Raw genomic sequence first — 23810 nt, forward strand, 5'->3', positions numbered from 1 at the left:
AACCCCCAACTCTCTATCCCCACCTTGCCACAATGGCTACTACCAGTCATCATCTTGCCCCTGCTCACTGGGGCAGACTGCAGGCTGTAATGCCACTCATCATTGGCAAGGGGTTAGGACCAGATGCCTCTGCCTATGCCTGGGCTGCCCCTCTGCAGCCCCTGTACCTCCATAGGCCTTGCTCAAGGCCTGCAGCCTGGGGGGTTGCCAGGCTGGAGCTCCTTTTGCCTTTCCCCAGCATTGCTCTGCCTCAGGTACCCTGTTCACAGACAGCTAGCCCTTCTCCCTCCAGAGCTGGAGAGAGACTCATCCCAGCTCCTGGCCCACAGCCCTCTTATAAGGGCCAGCTGGGCCCTGATTGAGCTGGCCACAGCTATGGCTGCTTCCCAATCAGCCTTTCCCCAGACACAGCCCTCGCCATGGTTGCTTTTAACTCCTTCAGGTTTGAAGCGGGGTGATCACCCCACTACATGCCCTTAATAATGTCTCTTTGAAAAACTGCCAACTGTCTTCTATTGTTTTTCCCTTTAGACTTACTTCCCATGGGATCTTACCTAACAACTCCCTGGATTTGCTACAGTCTGCCTTATGGAAATCCACTCTCTTTATTTTGCTGTTTTCCCTCCTACTATTCCTTAGAATCATGAACCCTACCATTTCATGATCACTTTAACCCAAGCTGCCTTACACATTCAAATTCTCAACCAGTTCCTCCCTACCAACCTCCTCCTGTAGCTCTCCCACCTGCTTCCTGAGAGATTCCTCCAGTAGGCATCCTTCACACTGGATGGTACCCCCAGCCCGGCTTTCTGAGAGTGGGAATTGCAGGCCACAAACGCTGCAAATCCACACCAGGAGAGGCATCCCTGGTTAGGCTGTCTGTCTGGGTTCAGGTGCAGGAGACAGGAGCAGCGTTGGCACTCGTGCCTTCCTAACCATAGCGACTATATTAGATAGATAGATAGATATTAGATTATTATTTTTATTTATTATAAATTTATTAAAATTATTGTATTTATTATATATAAATATTAGAACTCAACTCCCTCTCCAACTTCCCTGTTCACTAGCTCCCCTTGGTCACTTAGCCTCTGGCTTTTAAGGCCTTCTCTCCTCGTTAATCACACAGATGATCACAAGGCTGACGGAGGCTGATCAAAGATGATCCAGGGAACAAAGGCTCAAACAGTCCCCAGACACACAATCCCAACTGACGCAGTGACTGAAATAACTGAAAATAACTGAAATAACCTGAAAGAGAAAGAAAAACACAAACAGCCAAACAAACTCACTCACCCCAATGTTCGTACTCACACCTTGTTTGTTCAGCAGGGGGGAATCTCCTTCTCCCCCTCTTTTCCCCTTTTCTCCCCTGTTTGCAGGGGGAAGATGAGTAAAACTCAAAGCAGAGATGAGGGCAAGAAAAAATGGGGGAGGGTCTAACTGGTAGGCAGAAAAAAAATAAAAGAGGGCAGCAGATCAAGATAGTAATATATCAGAACATTCCCCTTCTCTTCCCTTTTCCCAACCCCCCCGACTCAAATGTTGACATTACCACAAAAACAAGGGTACTGATGACTAAAAGCCCATGATGGAACTGAATTCTGAGCATTCGTTGGTTTTACACCAACTATTTTCAAACCACAAGAAGTCAAGGAAAACTAACAGGAATTTAAAGTTTCTCTGGTTAAGAACAGCTTAAATAAAAATGGTCTCAACATAATTAGATGCACAGAAAATTCATTAACCTAATATTCCATCATAACAGCTTCTTCTATGTAGTTATGGTCTATCAAGCAAGTAGATCTTTATGGAGCTTTCAAAGTCTGAATTAATAAAAATAAACAACATTTAGCATTTATATAGCTTTTATATATTCAAAGTGCTGTGTGAACATTAACTAACTGACACATTGTAAGGAGAGTGATCACTTTAGATAAGCTATTACCAGCAGGAGAGTAGGGTGAGGGGAATGAAAACCTTTTGTAGTGATAAACACCCATTTTTTCATGGTTTGTGTGTATAAAAACCATCTCCTGTATTTTCCACAGTATGCATCCGATGAAGTGAGCTGTAGCTCATGAAAGCTTATGCTCAAATAAATTGGTTAGTCTCTAAGGTGCCACAAGTACTCCTTTTCTATTAGCTAATGAAAGGCTCAGTCCCATTTCCATTTAATGGAATGACAAAAGTCCTATTGACTTCAGGGCAGGATTATCCTCACAAAACCCCTGGGAAGCATGCAATTACAATCATCCCTATTTCAAAGGTCAGGAGACTGGCTCAGACACCATTTAAGTGAGTTGCCCATGGGCACATAGAAAGTTATTGGAAGATCTGGCATTAACAGTCAGGATTTCCTGACTCTGCATCCTACGTTTGTTCCTCTAGACCACTCCACAATATTACTGATGACAGCATGAAAAAAGTCTCTTGTGTGCACACCTCCGCTGCCCCTTAAAATATATATAAAAGAAATCCATAGGGTCCAAAATATGGGGTGCGGAGGAAGAGAACATGGGAACAATAGTGATCATATTAAAAATCATTCTTAAGAAAAAAATGTCTTTCCGTGTTTCTTCCAAGAGGAAAGAGCTGGAGACAAACAAGTGGAGAAGGGAACATCCAAAAGTATGATTCCCTTTACTCAATTGAAAATGAATAAGTAAAAAAGCCATGGTAAGATCCATGGGAAGCAGGTGGTGTCTGAGTGCGCCACTCATATGGCGGGTCTCAAATGGTAGTTATGGGATATAAAAACAAGGAAAGTGCCAACTTACTGCAACTCTGTCACTTGGCACAGTGGGGTGAAGTAAAGGGAAATTCTCCCTTTGTAACCCCGCAAACGGTTGAGTGCAAGAAAAATGTAAGGTAAAAAGAATGATGGGTAATTATAGGCCTGTCAGTCTGACACGTATGGCAGGCAAGATAATGGAGTGGCTGAAAAAGGACTTGATTAATAAAGAATTAAAGGAGGATGAAATAGTGAATGCCAATCAACATGGGTTTATGGAAAATAGATCCTGTCAAATTAACGTTATCTTTTTTTGATGAGATTATTACCTTTATCAGCCAAATTTGTAGTGTTGATGCAATGTACTTAGAGTACTGTCAGGCACTGACTTGGTACTGTACAATGTCTTGATTAAAAAACTACAATGATATAAAATAAACATGGCACACATCATACTATTAAAAGCTGACTACTGAATGGGTCTCGAAATATTATTGTAAACAGGAAATCATCATTGAACGGTTCTGTTTCTAGTGGGGGGTCCCACACGGATCTGTTCTTAGCCTTACATTTTTCATCACTGACCTGGAAGATATTTCCCTTAAAATATTAAAGTGACAAAGATACTGCAACTGAAATGTAACTACTGCAGATTTACTCTGTACTTACAGTTTAGAACAAAACAGATACTCCTTGTATAAATAAGGGCATTAATACACTTTTTGAAAGGTCTAAATACATAGTTATATAGTATAGGAAGTAATTCACATGTTAAAAGCTCCCTAAATACATATTTGCCCAACAGACCATAACTCCTCAGAAGGAATCATTGTGGTCTATGGGATAAATTCATAATTGCATAGCTAATAGTTTTAAACTGCACTTTAATAGACCCTTTGGGGTTCCTAAATTACTGCTAAAAACCTGTAAACACCCTATTTGTGTTATGGGTCTGATTCAAATGAAAGAGTCACATTCAGTGTCATGTGCTACCGAGAGCACAATTCCATTAAAAAAAAATTAATAGTTAAGGCTCTACATCCCAAGTGACATGTTATCCTTTTTCTTACCATCTTGCTCTAAAGTATACATTCTCAGCAGGAGTCCATCATGAACGCGCAGGCATGTGAATAAGTGCCCAGGGGTCAAGACTACCTGACCCTTCCTGGATTGCTAAATGGCAGGGGATGGTCTCTGCTACATGGGAGAAGGATTCTGGGCAGGTCATGGTATGGAAAAGATTAATAATATTAACAGAGACCTGTGACCAGTGAGGGATCTTACCAAGTGTTGTCAAATCTCACTGTGAATGGTATCACAGGTCTCATAATATTTGTTTTTACTCCTAAAGCCCCAGGTTCTGGATTCATGCAATTCAGACAAAAAAAGTAGTAAGTTTCTAGCCTTCATGGTTGTGAAGGAAGCTTGAAAATGTGACCAAAGTGCAGCGTCAGGACTCAGAAACCAAAAGGCAAGTAAAAAAAACAACCCACGTCTATTGTAGTTTGAAAAAATCTCATGATTTTAAAGCCAATCTCATGATTTTCAACAGCCTGACTTATGACGTTTGGGTCCTTGGGGTTGGCAGTACTGCTTATACGCCATTTGTATAGCCATGCCTAGGCATAAACAATGGTATTGAAGATGTAGCTTTAGACTTCGCTTACAGCCACCTGTTGTCTTGCCTTTAAAAACATATATATATATATATTAGACCATGTTATGTAACTATAATTAAGAAAGCTTTTACCTTCAGCTCAAATCAGTGCTGTATTGCACTTGGAGTTGTGGGAGCCGCTTGTTAACACTCCAGCAAAATTGAAGTGAGAGGTGATTTTCTTGCCTGTGAAAGAGTTTACTCTCATTCCGGATGCTACTAACTCATCTCTGTCCCCTTATTCAGAGGAAACAGAAAAATACGTCTCCAATGAATGCAAAATTATTTTTATTCAAAATGCCCCCAGCAGCAACAAGTAATAGATATTTTTAAAATAATTCCTAGGGGAAGAAATTCTAAGACCCTTACAAGGTCTTGATCCCCTCACCCCAGTTCAGATATCAAAATGAACACATGCTATATCACCAGTAGTGCAAAATATTTTTAAGAAATCAAGTATAAATTTCTCTAGGAATGTGTATTTAATATATTTTGCCAAGCAGTTGTATCCTTCATTGGTTATGGTTCTGAAAAAGTATTTGTATACTAAGAAAATGAATGACTAGATTTCCCAATCCTCTCTCCCTTCTCTCTACAGGAAGCTCAGTGTTAAAATATTGGCAGCATATCACTGACTCAAAACAGATGAAGGTCAATTTTGATGTTAATATGTTCCAGCCATACCTTCTTCCACTCTGGATGAACCCATTTAAATCAGTTTGATCTTCAGCCAATTGAACAAAATGTCTCTAACCTTAGGCACAAAAAAATGTGTACAGGCTGAGAACTGGATTCAAAATCTCTCTGAGTATGATATTTATGGTGAAAAGAAAAGGAGTACTTGTGGCACCTTAGAGACTAACCAATTTATTTGAGCATGAGCTTTCGTGAGCTACGGCTCACTTCATCGGATGCATACCGTGGAAACTGCAGTAGACATTATATACACACAGAGACCATGAAACAATACCCCCTCCCACCCCACTCTCCAGCTGGTAATAGCTTATCTAAAGTGATCATCAAGTTGGGACATTTCCAGCACAAATCCAGGTTTTCTCACCCTCCATCTCCCCACACACGAACTCACTCTCCTGCTCGTAATAGCCCATCCAAAGTGACCACTCTCTTCACAATGTGTATAATAATCAAGGTGGGCCATTTCCTGCACAAATCCAGGTTCTCTCACCCCCTCACCCCCCTCCAAAAACCACACACACAAACTAGATTTATGCTGGAAATGGCCCACCTTGATTATCATGCACATTGTAGGGAGAGTGTAGGGAGAGTGGTCACTTTGGATAAGCTATTACCAGCACGAGATTGAGTTTGTGTGTGTGGTTTTTGGAGGGGGGTGAAGGGGAACTGCTAAACACTGAGGATGGGGTGGAGATTAAATATAATCTAGGCCTGTTTCAACATCTAAACAAATACTTTTCCTCAGTTTTTAATCAAGGTAACGAGGACCTTAGCGGTAGTGGCAGAGGAGCTAATGGAAATGAGGACATGGGAATAGAAATTACCACATCTGAGGTAGAAGTCAAACTCAAACAGCTTAATGGGACCAAATCGGAGGCCCAGATAATCTCTATCCAAGAATATTACAGGAACTGGCACATGAAATTGCAAGTCCAAGAGCAAGGACTTATAATGAATCTGTAAACTCGGGAGTTGTACCCTATGACTGGAAAATTGCCTATTTTTAAGAAAGGTGGAAAAACGTGATCCAGGACACTACAGCCTTGTTAGCAGGGCTTTGGAGTGGAGCCTGGAGCTGGAGTGCTGAGCAGCTCCAGAGCAGTGGAGCTGCAGGATTTTGCCTGGAGCTGGAGTGGAGCCGAAGCACAGCTCCAAAGTCCTGCTTGTTAGTTTGACCTCAAGGTCTTGGAACACATTTTGAAAGAGAAAGCAGTTAAGGACATATAGGTAAATGGGGTAAAATACAACATGATTTTACAAAAGATAGATTGTGCCAGACCAATCTGATCTCTTTCTTTGAGAAGATGACTGATGTTTTTATACAAAGGAAATGTAGTAGATCTAACCTACCTGGATTTCAGCAAGGCATCTGATACATTTTTATGTGGGAAATTATTAGAGAATTGGAGAAGATGGGGATCAATACAAGAATTGAAAGGTGGGTAAGGAATGGTTAAAGGGGAGTCTACAACAGGCCATAGTGAAAGGTGAACTGTCAGGCTTGTGGGAGGTTACTAGTGGAGTTCTTCAAGGATCGGTCTTGGGTCAAATCTTTATTTAACATTTTCATTAATGGCCTTGGCACAAAAAGTGAGCGCATACTAATAAAATTTGCAGATGACACAAAATTGGGAGGTATCACCAATAAGGAAGAGGATCAGAATATCAGGATGATCTTGAAAACTGGAGTAAAAAAACGGGATGAAATTTAATAGTGTAAAGTGCAGGGTCATGCACAAAAATATTTGCTATAAAATGAGGATTCATCAGTTGCAAGCAACAGAGGAGGAGAAAGATCTGGGTGTATTGGTTGAACACAGGATGACCATGAGCTGCCAGTGCGATGTGGCCATGAAAAAGGCTAATGCAATCTTTGGATGCATCAGGTATTTCCAGCAGAGACAGGGAAGTGTTAATACCGTTATACAAGGCACTGGTGGGACCTCATTTGGAATACTGTGTACAATTCAGTCTCCCATGTTTAAGAAAGATGAATTCAAGCCAGAACTGGTGCAGAGAAGGGTTATTAGAATGATCAGAGAAATGGAGAACCTATCTCGCAAGAGGAGTCTTGGCTTGTTTAGCCTAATCAAAGACAAGCTGAGAGGAGATATGTTTGCTCTCTGTATGTTCATCAGGAGGATTAAACACCAGGAAGAGAGAGGAATCATTTAAGTTAAATGCCAATGTTGGCCTAAGAACAAATGGATATAAACTGGCCATCAACAAGTTTAGGTTTGAAATTAGAAGATTTCTAACCATCAGAGGAGTGTGAAGTTCTGGGATAGCCTCCCAAGGGGATTAGTGGAGGCAAAAAATCTAACTGGTTTCAAGACTGAGCTTGATTAATTTATGGAGGGGATAGTATGATGAGATTATCTACAATGTCCTGTGGCCCATATGCAACTGCTAGCAGCAAATATTACTCCTGAGGGAATTCTGCGCAAAAAAAAAATTCTTTGAACAATATGTTAGAATTCTGCAAAATTCTGCAAATTTTATTTGTCAATAAATAATTGTGGAGTCTCCAGCATGGCAGTGGGGAGCACAGGTGACTGGCTGCACAGAACTGGGAGATCACCTTGCAACCCACCCCTCCCATTCCCCTGGGCCACAGCCTCAGCAGTGAGGCTTCACCGGCCCTGATACAGTGCAAGGGCTGGGCCTTCCCTAGAAACACTTTGGCACCCTACTCCTCTGCAACAGACACATCAGGTATGGGCAGGCAGGCTGGCTGAGCTCAGCAGAATCCAAGCGTACAGGGGCTTAGAGTAGGCGGATTGAGGTGTGGGGTAAGAGGGTTCTGTGTGGGAGCAATCTGAGTGTGGGCAGCTCAGTGAGGAATTTGGATGTACAGGGGTTCATTGTGTGGTTCTGACTGCGGGGGAGGAAGGGTGTCGAGGTGAGGGTGGTTGGGGCTCAGCAGGGTGGGGTCTGGGTATGGGCACTCACTGTTGGACAGAAAACAGGATGGTTCCCAGCACACAGAAGGGGATCACAACCAAACACAAGAACCCAGGAGACGGTATCCAGCTGCATAGTCAGCAAGCGGCAACCTCCTTCAGCCGGGTAGCTTTGCACTAACAGAAATGGCGGGGAGGGTGGGGTCAGTGGCACATGACCCCATGTGTCCCCTCCCCCCAATGCCTCACCTCTGTTTTCTGGACATGAGCAGTGGCATGAAAATATTTTACTCCTGGGGGAATTTTAAGGGCCAGAGATGGGGAGGGCTCTGAGTTACTACAGAGAATTCTTTTCCAGGTATCTGGCTGGTGGATCTAACTGATTGCCATATTTGGGGTCAGGAAGAACTCTTCCCCCACGTCAGACTGGCAAAGACCCTGGGTTTTTTTCTGTTTTGTTTTGTGTGTGTTTTTTGGGGGGTGGAGGGAGTTTCCTTTGTAGTGTGGGGCATGGCTCATTTGCTGGTTTAAAATAGAGTACATGGTGGATTCTTTGTAACTTGATATCTTTAAATCATTATTTGAGGGCTGCAGTAACTCAACCAGAGGCTTACAAATTTATTTGGGCATAAGATTTTGTGGGTTAAAACCCACTTCATCTGATGAAGTGGGTTTTAGCCCATGAAATCTTATGCCCAAATAAATTTGTTAGCCTCTAAGGTGCCACAAGGACTCCTCATTGTTTTTGCTGATACAGACTAACAAGGCTACCACTCTGAAACCTGTCAACCAGAGGTTATGGCTCTATTGCAGGAGTGGGTAGGTGAGGTTCTGGAGCCTGAACCGTGCCAAAGTTCAGACCAGGAGATCACAATTGTCCTTTCTGGCCTTAAAGTCTCCACAAAACAAGGAAAGCAAAGAAATTCCAAGTTGAAGCTTCTTGATTCATGGATCACAGACCCAATCACCTGCAGTAGCTTCCTTGGAAATGTTATGGTCAGTCATGTCACTCCTGCTGCCAAATGTACATATACACTAAAGCTTCATGCAAAAAATCCTGATTTTTTTAAATGGAAAAGTGTTCTCAGGAGTGTGTGTAGTAACCTAATTTAAAGTTACAATAGTGTGTTGGTTATTTCATATTTCAAAATGTCAAAAGATAGTAAACCAACACATTTAACACATGCTTACTTTCCTATTTTCAAGTGAAAAAATTCTGTGAATGACAAAGAAGCATATTAAGCCAGTAAATTTGCAGTTATAGGGTATAAAGTCTTTAAATCACTGTTTGAAGACTTCAGTAATTCAACCAGAGGTTAGGGGTCTATTACAATGTGCAGGGGGTCAGACCAGATGAGCATGATTGTTACTTCTAACCTTAAAGTCTATGAGAGTCTAAAGAAGGTGAAATTCTACTGGTGTACCTCGGGTAATTCAACTTAAGCTGACGGATCCACATCAATGCTGAATTTGGCCCATAACTTTTAAGAAGGTGCTCCTTTTTTTATTTGCAGGGCAGAGGGCAATACACACACAGTTTCAGAGCTGCATCCTTATATGTCAGAATTAATTTACACAGTGGAGTTGAAAACACTGGGAAAATTGGATGTATAATAGAAAATTTGACAACCAATAATTTCAGATTTACAGTCCATGGACAATAGACAAAATATCATCAGCCCATCATTTGTTTTAATGGGTAAATTCTCAGGGGAAAAAAAGTGACTTTTAGTGCACTTGGCAAGCACTGCATTTAAAAATGTGTCTAGAAAAGTATGTGTTTGCCAACTGAAGAAAAAGCTAAGAAGCAGAAGATAAATTAAATAGCAGAGAATAATCAATCAAGGTGCTAAAATGATAGACGACAAATAAACTGAAGCCCCAGGGAAGTATGTAGACAGCCATTTTGCAAAATTAGGTTGTATAACTAGTATATCTCAAAGCACTACAGAATCTAAATCTATGTCTGAGGCTTCTCAGCTGAAAATGTAACGTTGTAGCCCTAATATCAGATACAGACAAGTGATGGGGGAAGGAAAATAGTTTTTGTGCATAAGAATTCATGAGCGGGCAAGTCACAAAGAATGTACTGTTTACACCAGTTCTTAGACGACAATAAAAAGAGAGGCAAAAGCAAATAAATCATACTATTCTGTGCAAATGCTATATCCTGCAGTAACAAAAAGTCTGAAATTATGTAATTATGTAAAATCAATTTATGTGAGAACACCATGGAGTAAGTCAGGTAGTGTGAGCATTAGAATGAATTATTTTATCCATAGCTGAGCTGTGGTGTATGTACACAAGTCTTGATGGGCAATCAGAAAACTAGGAGCATGGGGAATGAGTATGACTGCATGCTGCTTCTAGATTTTAAAGCATGTATATTAATGAAACATAACATTATCCTGATTGCCATGAAAGATGCAGAAAGCACTGACCTATTTCTTTTTAAATCTTTCTAAATTCATCTTATACAAAATTGACGGTTCCAAAATCAAAATACCAAAAAATCAAAATTCTCACAGGATCTTTGTTCATTTCGATATTACAATACATGAATGTTCTATACTATGGTAGCTTCAGAACAGAAGTTAGAGTAAACAACACACTATAATTCTGGGTATTTGTGAGCTAATAAGTAAAACATGAATTCAATTCTTCTAGAAGTAATGGAGTGAAACTGCCCATGCAGTTATCTTCTATAGAATAAATCCACTCTCATCTCATTGTAGCAGACTATAGTTCTACCAGGCTCCTCATGCACTGATGGTTGATTTGAGCCGTCTCCTAATTTATATTACATTACATGAATTTGTCTTTACTATGCATAAATAATGGAAAAAAAACTTGTCATTAACCAGACAGCCATTAAAATCCATCAAAGCTGTCAATTACATGAAAACCCAAAATATGTGCAGTGACAGATGAAATCTGATTGCAGTTAAATGCGGAAGGATGATGAGCGCTGCTTGTGGTACACATATTGCAAGATTCTTTTCTTCCTCCACAGCCGCACGATTCTGAACTTTTAAAATATCAAATCCAATTGACAAGAGCGGCTGCATTTTAAATGAAGATGGTAAAAGTTAAAAAAAATAAAAAAAAATCACAGAATAGTTTGCATCCCCCTCCCCCTTCCCCACTTACTTTGGTGTCTATGGTTTTTAAGCAAAAGCTAAGATGGCTGCCCCTTCCGTGATCTTTTTCTGTCTTTGCATGAACTCTCATTAAAATAAACAGAAATGAGCAGAGCTCTAAGAAGAGCATTAGAAACTGAGCCAGCTCCCATTGAAAGTCAATAGGAAGATGGGAGGTAAGTCAGCCCCTTCGTTATCACTCGTTCTATACCAACCAGACAAAGATGTAATAACAATATAGGATGGCTATTTTTTAAACATAATAGGACAATTAACTTACATGCGACTTAAGCACATGCTTAATTTAAGTACTTGTTTAAGTGCTGTCTTGAATAGGAATGTTTTTATTAATCAGAGCTTTACAGATTTGGAAGACACTATTGACGTTATTGCAAATTTACTCAACAAACCTACATCGTAACCTCGCTTGAGTCACTCCTAAAGTGTAAGCAGCAGAGTATTTTTAACAACAACAAAAGAAACCCAACAGAGACATGTAGACTAGACATATGCCTGCCTAAACAAAGTAAGTGCATAACTGTATATGCATAACCTGTGATTTTCCTTGCTCGTCCACCTTGATGGTGTGTATTATATCTTCAATGGTTTGTCATCAGGTCCCTAATATTGCAATCGTACGTACACAAATAGAATGGGCACTGGTGTGCAGCTGCATTGGAGTCAACAGAGCTCCATGCAAACACAGGGATATACTCATGTAGATCCATTTGTACGTTTTGAGCCTGATCCAAAGCCCACTGAAGACAATGGGAGTTAGGAAAGTACCCCTATTCAGGACAGTACTTCAGCAAGTCCTTAACTTAACTTTGGGATAAAAACGAGGAGTCCAGTGGCACCTTAAAGTCTAACTGCCACCAGACTCCTCCTTGTTTTTGTGGATACAGACTAACATGGCTACCTCTCTGAACTTTGGGATGTAATTATTTGCCTAAAATTAAGCACATCCTTAAGTGTTTTCCTGAACTTAAGGGGCCTTAGGCTGTATATCTTTGAAGAAGTCTGTCTTCTGTGCATTTTCTGGGCATCTGTAAGTGCACAGTAAAATAACACATCAACATAATTCAAAATGTCAAATTTTATAGTGAAACAAATTGAGCATTTAATGCAATATTCATTATATTCCTCCTATTTTTGAGATAAGGTCTGTATTTTTACACTAACTGTAGACATTTCAGGGTTTTCATTATGAGAAACAGTTGAGAAATAAAAATACTTTAAAATGGTAATATATAATTTATTATCCCAGGTCAAATGAATGACAATATTCTAGTGTATAAGGAATGTACAATTCATGTGAAAAACATTAAGCTGAATGGTACAAAGCCAATGTGAGTTGAATTTACTGTATATGGTTGGATGTATAGCCTGATTAAGTTAGTAATGTGACTTATTGAAGATGATGGGTGTCAGATAAAAATAAATTTCTATGTTTATTTTAATTTCTAGTGTATACTACAAAGAGGGTATTAAATAAATTATGTATTTCAAATGTTAAATGATCACTGTATTTTCCATTTTTGTAATTATATATTCATGGATAGGGCATTTGTATTCTATAACCATAATACCATGACTGATAAATTAAGTAATGGATACTCTGAAGAGGTTCCATCATCCTATTCTGCCAGCGGGAGGAAAGGAATCTGTATGTGATGGAGCACCAGTGAAAGTTGATTAATTTTTCTCCATGTACACAAATAAATCCAAACTCTTTTGAAACAGCTGTTTTATTTAAAAAGTTCTGGCCAGTTAGCAGAGGAACACAAGTGAGGACTACTTGTGAGAGTATGTGAATGTGTAGGGAGGATAGAGAAATTCACCTTCTGTAGACAGAAATATAGCGGTTCATGAAATTTCTTGTAATGCATAAACCATTAATGCAATACAAAATACTGGGGAGTTGCTAAAATCCATGTATACCTCCATCAATGATCTGCTGCTAGAACCTAAACCTTTGAGGCAAAATTATAATTGATTGATTTGCACCTTTTTCCAATGTCAAAAAGCTAGCCTTTTGCAGGTCTAACTTCAAATACAAATTGCAGCAATTCATCCATATTTCATGTTTTGCAATCCCCCTCAACTTCCTTAGATATATGTGTGAGAACCTATTCACTGCATTATCATCAGGTTGCCTTGACACACATGTCCTCTATCCCATACTACACTTGGAAATTAAACATTTTGCCTAGTTTAGGACACTAGTTCAGCTTGTAATTTCAAGTTTATCCAGAGTAGCTGATTTGTATACTGTAATATTTTAACCTGAAACATACTAAAAGCCAACTCTGTGAAGAGGAGAAAAGGGTGATTTTTGGGTGGGAGTGTGTGGTGAGAAACTAAGTGAGGTTAGGGATTGTTGTGTGGCTATATGGTGGGAGGAGGAGTGGATGGGGTTACGATCAGTAGGAAATGGGGAAAAACAATTGCAGGAAAGGTTAAAGTTTGGGGTGAATGGACAAAAGTTGCAAGGAGTGAACCAAACGTAAAAAAATTAAACATATTTAGTATAGTTAAAAATGGAAAATAAGAGGTCAGGGTTGGTTGCAATTACAATACTGGTTGATGGATAAAACGTTAAAAAATGTTGCATTCTTTTTAGATAAGCTCCCTAGGGTATAGGACATGCATTCACTCTATGCTGGTAAAGTGCCTCCTTTTGGGTGCTGTATGAACAACAGCAAAGATAGAGCTTAAGATTTTCAAAGAAGTGTACCACTTGACTCAGCATTAACAGAATGTCACACAATTCCTTTCATGATGCCAGTGATTAACCTAATCTTAAAACCATTCACTGAACCTGGGTACATACAGAGATCAAGGGCTGTATTCTGGCTTTTAAATATTACATATATAAATCCTCCCACAGCCTCCCATGGATCTTCTATGCAGCCAAAGTATATTGGCCACACAGTGTTGTTGAAGAATCTTCACAATATGAAAAGGAGGACTTGTGGCACCTTAGAGACTAACCAATTTATTTGAGCATGAGCTTTCGTGAGCTACAGCTCACTTCATCGGATGCATACCGTGGAAACTGCCGCAGACTTTATATACACACAGAGATCATGAAACAATACCTCCTCCCACCCCACTGTCCACTTTAGATAAGCTATTACCAGCAGATCATCAAGTTGGGCCATTTCCAGCACAAATCCAGGTTTTCTCACCCTCCACCCCCCCACACACAAATGTTTGTGTGTGGGGGGGTGGAGGGTGAGAAAACCTGGATTTGTGCTGGAAATGGCCCAACTTGATGATCACTTTAGATAAGCTATTACCAGCAGGACAGTGGGGTGGGAGGAGGTATTGTTTCATGATTTCTGTGTGTATATAAAGTCTGCTGCAGTTTCCACGGTATGCATCCGATGAAGTGAGCTGTAGCTCACGAAAGCTCATGCTCAAATAAATTGGTTAGTCTCTAAGGTGCCACAAGTACTCCTTTTCTTTTTGAGAATACAGACTAACACGGCTGTTACTCTGAAACCTCTTCACAATATGTGACTCTCGTCTAGTCTATATAGAACTATACAACAAACTAGCTATTTGAATAGAGATTTCAAATATGGCCATGAAAAGTCCCTCATTTCCTCTGTACAGTATACAAAGCACAGTAAAGAATAGTATGTCTTATGTACAATACCTATTGCCCACAATGTTCTGCCACAAAGAGGCAGCCTCTACTAGTGCATAATGCACAGCAGCTGTTTGGATTGAACTGTAAATAGAAATGATTTAAACACATTTATTTATGCTGATTATCAGAGTTGTCACTTCTGATACCCAAAGACACAGGACTATTATACCTTTTGCTACTTTCTGCAAAGACTACTATTGATGGTTGGAAATAAAAACACTGTCTGCATTTTTTTCAGGCCACAATTTGAACCTCATCACTAACCTGAAAAAATCTTTTAAAAGAAGATACCAATAATATTATTCACAACACAGACATCATAGTTCATTGTCTGGTCTCTGCACACAATTTTAATTTCCTGATGCATTATGAAGCAGTAGAAATCAAAGACTAATCTTTTCAGAACAGCTGTATGTTTTAAGCTTGTAGGTGACTATGTCAGCACTTTGTGATTCTGAACTAATGATTAAATAGATAACATGAGCACACAGAATTCTCTCCTCACCCTGTCCACACTGAATGAATTGTATATCTCAAACCCAAGAGCCAGCTATTTTATTTTATCACTAAACTACATAGAATCCCAGATTTGACCAATTTTCAGTTTATTCTTTATTACTTTGCTAACTTCCAGTATTACAACAATGCACTTTTGTTACAAAACAAAACAAAGTAAAAGCAATACCAATATTTTCACTTTGTACTGACCCAAAGATACATTGCATGGATTATCATGATCTTATCTAAGAGGATTATAGGGTAAATTAATAAAAATCCACTCCAGTGAAATGAAATTGAGTTTTCAGAGAAGGCAGAAACTGCTTACTACACTAAATTTCTTACACAAGTAGAAGAAAGGCAAATGTGGAAAGTTACCTACAGTAGGGTTAAAAAAACAATGTTCATCTTTATAGTGTGTAATCAAACTACTTACTGTTCAGAATACAGATTCTGTGATCAACTCTTTTCTTTGTTCAGGAGTCCAGGTTTCTGTAAGAAAAACATTAATTTGATTTCTCATATGCATAAAACAAATCAGGTCGTTTACTTCATGCCATAGGTTTGCCTTTTTTTAAGTTAACTTGTGTATCCTCTAAGGGTATGTCTACACCACAAATGCAGGTGTCATTGCAACCCAGGTAGACATACTCACACTAGTTTAAATTTAGCTAGAGCGGGTACTAATTTCGCTAGCTTTAACAATAGCAGTGAAGACAACCCAGTGTAGGTCATCACTCCAAGAACATACACAGAATCCCGAATGGGCTTGTAGTGAGGTGACTAGCCCACATCACCACATCTTTACTATTCCTGTTACCCAGACCAGCTCAATCAAAGCTGCCATGGGTATTCCTACCCATGCTACAATCACAGCTTCATTTACAGTGTAGACATATCTTAAGATTTACAGCCCAGGTTTACCACGGGAGGGGGCACAGTGGGAGGAAAATCTTCAAGGTTCCCTTTCCAAAGATTCCTTTGAACCCAGTAGTTTCAACTCTTGTATCCTGCAGTAGAAGCAGAGAGTTTTCTCTCTCTCCCTCCCCGCCGGAACCCATGGATTGTCCAATACCTTCTGAAATCTGGGCCTCTGGGGCACTCCTGAGGTTCTCCTCAACTCTTATGCTGACACGCCTTCATCTAGGGGCAATGCCTCCTGGAATCCTCCACTTAAATTTCACATTCTGGTTGTATTAACTCTTACACAGGGTCCCCATGAAAGTGAAGAGGAAGGGAAGAAATAATGTATGTCCCCAGTTACTGCCACAACCTTCTCCCTCCCCTGCCAGAGGAAGAGTGGGGAAAATGCTGCAGGGGTGCCTCATGCTTCAGACCATCTTGTCATGCAGTCAATTATATGATAAGCAGTGATCACAGCATACCAGCTACCTCACCTTTTTCAAGCGTTTTATAGGCATCACAGCAGAGATGAGTTTTAGGACTGGATTTGGAGGAGCGTAACATAGTGACTTCACAGTTTGTTACAAGGAGCAATTCCCATGCATAAAGGCAGCATGGTGAAAAAGGGAAGGTGTCGGAGGGAAAATTGGACTGCTGGACAAAGACAGGCATTATTGGCAGAACTCGATGGTTGCTAGGATATAAGAGATTAAATGGAGGGCAGGGTCAATCTTTGAAGGAACTTAAAAGTGAAGATGAGCAATTTGTTTGATGCAGTGGAGACCAGAAAGCCAGGTGGAGGGTTACAAAGAGAGGTAAATGCAGTTGTACTTTTATCTTAACCTTTCTACAGAAGAATGGCACTGGCAGTACCTAGGGCTGGGCTCTTCGAAAAACCTTTAAACCATGGCATATCAATCCTCATCATATTTTAAAAAAAGATAATTTGTGATTCTCTCCACCATCCCATTCCAAATTAGTTAGCCCTGCAACGATGTTTTATGACACAATTAGCAAAGGACTCAGCATGTAAATAATTCTAAATCTGCTTCCCCCCCTCCTTTTTTTTTAAAGCATTAATTTTAGCTCCTGGGCTGTTCTTCCAGTCACTGTGGTGCCCCAAAATCCATCCTTTCACATGTCACAGCTAGAGACACCTGTTGGACAATTGAGCTGGATGGGTTACATATTCTATTACTCTGAAAAAAACATTATTGTGCAGCCTTTGGGATATAACATTACTTTTTAAATCTTTTTCAAAACTATATGTTCTAGCTTCTCCGTCTAGCAGGGTGGCTGGTATGACAAAATGATGAAGAGTTCTGGAGCAATGAAGTAACAGAAGATTGACTGACAGGATTACAGGAGACCATTATTTCAAAAAGAAGAGGTTAGGTTTAGAATAATCTAGCAATACATAGCTGTGGGATGAACTAATTTCCTCCCCAGATTTTTCAGTTCAGCTGTGTGTAATCTCATGTATGTCTACGGAACAATGACTTTGGTCATTCTTAGATACAGTATACATTCTGTTGATTCTGCCATTGTTGGGCCTAATCCAAATTCCTGGATGCCAGCTTCTTATTTCTACAGTGGGCTGAATCAAACCTCTAGATCAAACTGTGGTTCAAACACTCTGAAAATTTGGGAATTTGAAATTCAGACCCAAATCTGAACCTTCCCAAATTGTAGCATATTCACATTTGGCTCATTACAAAGATATGCTTCAGCTAGAAATTTGGATCCAAACCTGCTCCTGGGATTCAGATCCATCTGTATATTTAGTATTAAAACAGATACAACTACCGAGACTCAGACAAATTAACACACACAGTCACACCTGAGCTGTTGTATACCATCTCAGTCTTACTCTGTTTATATAAACTGTCTGTGTCAAGCTGTGTCATATTATCACTATGTGTCTCAGATGAAAACTATTTCTTTTCACCATAAAGACAGAGAATGACAGAGAAAGTTATAAAAATATAGCTCCCTACTTGAGTATTAATCGTAAAGGCCTGAATAAAAATATAGTCCCTGCTCCAGAGAAGACAAAAAAAGTGAAATAAAATTATGCAACATCACGATCATGTCAGGTGGTTTATTAAGCGAAAAATAAAGAGAGCCTGTCTACCTTTCTTGGTGTTAACAGAGGGAGTTTCCCTCAAGGTAATAATGGTACATAGAGTAGGTTACAGTTGGTGACATATTAGCAGCCTTGAATAAATAGTTTAAAAAAAATCATAGCACCAATGACCAGACAGCTTTGCCTAGACTAAATACTGAAATTCTTCTCAAAGCTACTATCAGAGTTCAGAAGTACAATAGATACACAAAAGAAATAAAAAATACGTACTGAAAAGGGAAGATCAAAAATGTCTCTACAATGGGAATTCATCTGTGCTTCTATTGCTTACTATTAAACAGAATATTTTTGATGAGATGTGCTGGAAGATTAATTTACTCAGCTTTAGTTATGGACTCCTGTGGGTCTTCAGTGCGAAAGATCCCCTGTAGTGACAGTTACATTTCCATAGCTACAGATGTAGCATCTGTCACATTACTAGTCTCTTGCATGATTTGGTTTCATTTCAATGGTATTTGAAAGGAAACAGTTTTCTAATGAAAGCCATTAGAAATACCAACAGAATAAAATACATTTAGATATGCTTGGCTGCATTTTACAATATCTGTGTGAAGCATAATCTATATTTTACATATGGTGTCTGCAAAAGATACTTCAGGGCACTAAATAGTCACGTAAATAACCTGCAATGTCTATTTCATTTACTCATGATTACTCACCCAACAAAACAAAGCCATTTTGGGTCTCATTCTAACTCCTCAACCCCCAGTTACACAGAATAGTACCCTACTGTGAGAACAGTTCCATTAAGTAAGGGGATCAAAATAAAACTTTTTAGGGACCCCTAAAATAAACCTAGTCCAATATGCCAAGTATGTTGATATAGGGTGAAATCTTAATACCTTGGCAAGGGGAGTTCAATGGAGCCAGAACGTCACCTATAATTTTTAAAATAAATATGGTTTGGTTTTGTTTTAAATCATTTAAATAGAATAGAAGTAGATTGGAACTTGTTACTGGAGACATGGAACACCTCTACTTTATAAAAACATTAGCAAACTAGACCCCCTCTATTTTATGCTTCATTCTTCTCTAAGAGACCTGTTTTAAAAAGAGTAGCTGTGTAGTAATTAAACATTTTTCAAGACTTGGACCATTTGTGACAGTTTTACTTTATTACTGTTTTGCACGTACAACACCCCCAAGGTGAATGGGGATGTCTATTTTATATGGAGATAATTCCTATCACCTTAAATTTGTGGATCAATATGTCCAGGTTCTGCTTAGTTTATTGTGTATTTACATAGCTATTCTTTGGAACACTGGAAATATTTTCCAAACTGGACTTTTATTTTGGGGTAATAAAGTAATGACAGCATATGACAGATTTAACTACAATTTTAGATTTGAACCACATGAAACTTTTCTTATAAAAAACAGAAGCCACATGAAATTGTGCATTACCCATTGGAACAACTTACTAAATATCGTGGTAGATTCTCCAATACTGAGAATTTTTAAATCAAGATTGAATGTTTTTCTAAAAGATCTACTCTAGGAATTATTTTAGAGAAGTTCTATGGGCCATGTTATACAGGAGGTCAGACTAGATGGTCACAGTGCTCCCTTCTGGCCTTGGAATCCATGAATCTATAAACTTGCTACGTTTCTGGTTTTGCAGTAAATTTGAAACTCAGCTCAGGTTCAATGAGATGCCTTTGAATTTTACATTGACCTTTGGCAGATTTATGGTTTTATGTAGATACCAGGTGATGTCAAATTAGTTTCATTTTGAATGTTGGGATTGTAAAACCATGCAAATTGAAACCAAAGTGTGAAATAAAACTGATGGGCTTTATGAAGCTGGATTTAAAACCTCAACTGCAAATAGTAAATTGAGTTTAATGTTTGCAAAGCAGATGGGAATTTAAAATATTGTTCTCAGCCTTAGAACCCTGGCTACCACCACTGAGCGATAAAACCAGATTATTTGAAGATTGGAGTTATACTGTATGCTGATTTACATGGATGCTCTTAAAACATAAAAATGGTACCTAAGAAAGACAAGCTAATATTCTGATATGTAATATTATGTAGAAAGCCAGTTTATAGCTTAAATCAAAATACATAACCTACTTAAATTCCAGATCTACAACCAATTAGATTTATTTTGAATAGAGGGAGTTGTGTAAATTTGTTAAGTGCCTCACATATTCATATGAAAGTTACAATGTAGTGCAATTTCAAACTCTTTCCCAATATTCATATTCAAATATTTAATAATCTTAATTTGCTCAATATGTCTGTAACATTAACTGTAAGTAACACAGATTTTGTTGAAGCCTCAAATAATTCACAGCACAGACCTAAGGATTAGTTTAACATGGGATTTAAAGCACACACTGTGAATCCATATACAACCACCACTTAAAACACTATCCATTCAGGCCCAGATGGATTGCTATAGCAACAAAATCCCAAATACCAGGTTTGTAAGTAACAAAATGTAAATTATTGATGAACTCAGAGTTGTCTCTCTCTTGGACCCCTCCTATACAGACACCAAACCTTATGGTTAGAGTGCAGAGAAAAGGTTGATATGCAATTTCTTCAGCACAGTGAGCACTAATCCCAAGGGATTTCATTAAATCTTTGGTCTTAAATTTTTATTCTTGGAACAGCAGTCATCAGAGATTACATTAAAACAGGCACTATTCAGGTCATTACTGTCTGAACTGAAGCCTTTAATGTAATAGAATGGAAACCTGCTTTTAAATACACCCAGGAAAAAACAAAAAGACTAAATATCATTTATTCAAGTTCATAAATTTTAAATGACAACATTCACCACCATATAGACAAATGGTAGACAGTATTCAGCAAAAAATAGTATCCATGCTGCTTTACAAATATGTCAGTACTGAATGGTTGTGAGTGATGACTCAAACAGTTTGGTGAGAGAATAATGAAGGGAAGAGACGTTCAATAGTCATCGCTATGTTGTATACCAAAAATGTGTAGCAGAAAGTGCTCTGCTGAGCAGACACACCACAAACACACGTGTATTGTACAAAACGTTTGATTTAAATCTGAGAACTATTAGTATTGTTCAAAAGTAAAGTTTCATAGTCAATGCAAACACTGCACTGGGCCACGTTTTCAAACGGCCCTCTAAAATTGTGTACAGGTCTGGATAAACTCCATGAGCAATCCTAGGTACACTTACCAACTATCCCAAGTTGGCCATGACTTCCTGGGGTTTTTGAACCCAGTCTCAGGAGCTCAGAGTCCCAGCCAAAAGAGACAGGCAGCTGGCCGAGCAATTAAAAAACAAAACCAAACAAAAGCAACAGTGTTCTTGCCACTGGATGTCACTGTACAGAGCAGGTAGGGCCAGGCTCTTCCTTAGCCTCTCTGTAATCTCTAATGCACCAGCAGGAGAAGCTAATATAGGGAGTAGGAAAGGAAATCGTGGCATGTGGCTGCCTGCGTGCAGGTTCTACACAGAAGGAGGAGTGTCCGTTCCCTGTTTCCGTCCCTCTGCCCAGTGCAGAAGGATCATGAACCCCTCCAATGCAGCAGTGAAAGAGAGGGCAAGAGAAAGGAAATGGAAAGGGAATCTAATTGGAAGAGGAAAGGAAGACAGAGGGGTGGCGGTGGAGGGAATGGGTGCACAGAGGATAAATGGAACACACAGAAAGGGGAAGACAGAGCAGGAGCCAGGATTGGAGGATACACACACAGAGACAAAAGGCCAAGCAGAGAGAGAAATGGGATTTTAATAGCAGGAAAAATGGGAGAACGCAAGGAAAGGAGAAGCTTCGTGCTCCTCCCAAGAGGGAAGGGAACCCCATCTCCCCTCAAGGAAAGTATCCCAGAGAGAGGAAAAGCCCTACCATCCCTTTCCAAACTGTCTCTACTACCTCTCCCCAAGAGGGAGATGCTGGAGGAATGCCGTCCTCCCCCAAATACACCAGCGAGTGCCTCCTCACACAAGAAGACATGCAGAGACAAAAAAGTTGTTGAGAGGAAGGGTCTGTTGTGGGATCTCCACAGTTTTGGATAAATATCCAAATGTTCAAGACCCCAAACTAGGGTTACTACCTGCCAGTTGCTAGAAAAATAATTTAATCTGCTGCATGTTTGTTTTTTTTTACATGGGTCTAAAGGTTTGTATTATTATTAATTATTCTTATCATCATCACAATAAACTAGAATAGCCAATGTTAAAAGTTTGTGTCCAGCTAAAGATGCTGCAGTGTTCTCACTTCTGCAGTTTAAGCAATAACAGATCAAAATTGCTGAAAATACAGCAGCTGTCTGCCCACCAACACACAAGTGCACCGAGCGTGTGTGTGAGAGAGGGTTTGGGTCACATGAAAGTGAGGAGACGTGCAATGTTATTTCTCTAGATACTATAAGTGGCTGTTGGAGGGGGTTACGGAGTTGACTTGTGGTTGTGGAGGGCTTGCCTTGGGGTGGGGGTTGCATTTCAAAGTTAGGATAGTCATATTTAAATTGGCCTGTAGTTCACCAAAATCCACTTGCAGCCTCCAAAACATCCCCCAGAACCCTGCCCATTAGGAGAATTGTCCCTGGAAACATTTTTATAATGTTAGCAACAATGCAATAGGCCTGAATCTCTTGGCCTCTTTTCACTCATATTCTAATCTAGCTAGGCCAACATCTCAATGACCAGATTTTCAAAGGTGGTGAGCACCATTGCTTCCATATAACTTCACTGGCACCTCAGGGGGAAAAAAGTCAGTCCACAACTGTTTAGAGGTCAAAGGTTGCAGTTTATAATCTTCTTCTGACACAGCTGACTCCTCCTGCCAGCTTTTCCTTTTCCATCCAATTTCACCTCTTTACTCCCCCATCGTCTCTCCTTTGACATGCTGTTTCTCTGCTATGCATAGCTGGCAGGCAGCTATAGCTCCTTCAGTAATCTGGGTGGCACAGCAGTAGCTGCTGCCACTCCCAATTTCCTGCCTGCCTCTCTGGCTCCATCCTCACCAGGCCAACTTCTTTACTACATGTACTGCCAGAACGCACTCTGCCGCACACCTGTATGACCTCATTCCTTAAGGTGTTGCCCCAGTTACCACCGTGTTATATGTTTTAAAATGAAATGAAGGGCTTAGCTTCATTTTCCTTCATTGTCTTAAAAGTGTGGGTGCCCCCTATAATTGTGTGGCCTGAGCCCAGGCCTTAGAGGCAATTTGGTTAATAGGGCCCCAGCCTTGGAAGCACAACTTCCGGGATCTAAATATCTTGGTCAATATCGCTCTGCAGTAGGGGGACACATTGAAATGGGGCAGCACAGCAGGGACAGAAGTCTGGAAGGATTTAAAGCCCCCACAGCACTTGTGATGGATTTATATACAGTAGCTTTCTACAACTTCTGCTTCATCCTCAGTTTGATCCCAAGTGAAAAGAGCACATCATTTGACAGCATACTACTCTGATAACTGAACCATGATAACGCTTGACTCTGTATCAGAGCTCCGTGATCAATAAACAATCACAGGAATC

At 39.7% G+C, this 23810-nt stretch overlaps 1 protein-coding gene across 4 annotated transcripts in view; it reads right to left on the reverse strand.

The window, feature by feature from the left end:
* Positions 1–23810, reverse strand: part of SYT1 (synaptotagmin 1) — a 511405-nt gene that overhangs the window by 311036 nt on the left and 176559 nt on the right. For all 4 annotated transcript variants that reach the window (XM_073327692.2, XM_073327691.2, XM_073327688.2 and 1 more), the window contains one exon: positions 15723–15778. The gene's annotated coding sequence lies outside the window, so the exon portion shown is untranslated. The remainder of the gene's footprint in view (positions 1–15722; positions 15779–23810) is intronic.

The sequence above is a fragment of the Lepidochelys kempii genome, chromosome 1, assembly GCF_965140285.1.
Source record: "Lepidochelys kempii isolate rLepKem1 chromosome 1, rLepKem1.hap1, whole genome shotgun sequence".
NCBI lineage: Eukaryota > Metazoa > Chordata > Testudines > Cheloniidae > Lepidochelys > Lepidochelys kempii.